Raw genomic sequence first — 1,986 nt, forward strand, 5'->3', positions numbered from 1 at the left:
GAATAGAATGCTTTTGCTGTTTTCTTCCACGGTTCCAACTCCAGTGATTAAATAATTTACTTAAAATGAAATTGAGGTTCGTCAAGTCGCTAAAGACAGAAAAAAGGGGGGAATTTGACTTTGATAAAATTAATTTGAAATTATTGTCTTAGCGAATCCTGGCATTTGGTCGCCAATATGTTACGGGCCACTGGTTCGAGTCCGGCCTTGCTTAAGGGACTCAAGGGCCATAACAAAACAAATAACAATGGTAGGTCGCCAGTCAGCAATGATACAATGAATACTGACAAATATATGTATTTACAATAACATTTAAATAAAAATAAATAAAAGAAAGGGGAGCACAGCAGGTAACTACTTTAATTTAAGCCACGAGGAGCTTCGGGTGGAGTTTGGTGGGCCGTGGATGAAACCCCAGCACAGCAATCAACGTTCCCTGGAAGGGGAAATAAATTGAATTATTATCAGCACACTTACTTCTACCGGCTTGGAACACGATGAAATCGTGTGGTTAAGACTTTTAAGCAAATTAAATGACAATGCCAAGCTTAGGGATTTAAGCGTCACACGTGGGAATCAACACTGTCACAGGGTGAATGTATTAAAACTAGGACTTAACGGCACACGTGGTCTGGGTATAGGGGATAGGATAAAAGGTTCAGTGGGTAGGATTTTCTTTAGAGGATAAGGAAAAATGGGGTGTGATAAGGATGGATGGGAGGTTGGGTAAGGATATTGAGAATCTCAAAATCAGACACCTTACCTTTAGTAAAAGGACACTGGTATCCTTCCCTTATGGAAAGATGTAGACAGAGTCCTGCCTCCCTGATGTCTTGAGGGTGAAGAGCGATGGTGTTTCCCTCAAGGACGGTGAGTGAAGAAAGAAGAGGAGATGTTATCCTCATGGAGGTTGAGATAAGAAGAAGGATCCCAAGTTTTCCCTGGGTAGATCAACCCCACTTGACCCCAATTGAGGGGGGGCGGGTAGGGGGGATTGGCCTGACCGCTGTCCTATTGGTCAGGCTTGGTCACGTGTACCCACATCCTTCACAGCTCGCTTCCCTCCTTCTCTGGGACCTCGATGTTGTCACGTGACTCGTAGAAGGTAGCTGGAATTGAGATCTCAGGGGGAGTAGACTGGTATAGGATGGTGGGAGGGGGGTGAGACTCTGGGTAGGGTCCCAAAACTTGTGGTATTTCGACTCATGCTTGCTGGCGGGGTCTTTTGTTATTTGAAAAAAGGTGGCGTAATGACCGCCATTACTAACAATATATATATATATATATATATATATATATATATATATATATATATACATATATATATATATATATATATATATATATATATATATATATATATATATATATATATATATATATATATGTATATATATATATATATATATATATATATATATATATATATATATATATATATATATATATATATATATATATATATATATACACTCACATATATATATATATATATATATATATATATATATATATATATATATATATATATATATATATATATATATATATATATATATATATATACAGTATATATGTATGTGAATATACACATTTATATATATGATATATATACATATATATACATATATATACACACATACATATATATATATATATATATATATATATATATATATATATATATATATATATATATATATATATATAGCTTCCAAATTACGAAGATAACCTAATATATAGTGGTACACATAAGGAAAATTGAAAGAGCATGCGTAAAAGTAGAAATGCTCTACAATTTCGTACGCTGCTGGACCTCTTCTTAGATTGATTGATTGATTTGAAGTTCTCCGGCATCCTGATATCGACGATCATTGACGCTGATATCGTTTATTATAAGTAAAGTTTAAAAGAATATTCTATTAAAACCAGAGACATAAATATGTTATAAAAGTTAATTAGCATTAAGAGGACCTACTTTGGATA

This window comes from Palaemon carinicauda, chromosome 3 (genome assembly GCF_036898095.1).
Source record: "Palaemon carinicauda isolate YSFRI2023 chromosome 3, ASM3689809v2, whole genome shotgun sequence".
Lineage (NCBI taxonomy): Eukaryota > Metazoa > Arthropoda > Malacostraca > Decapoda > Palaemonidae > Palaemon > Palaemon carinicauda.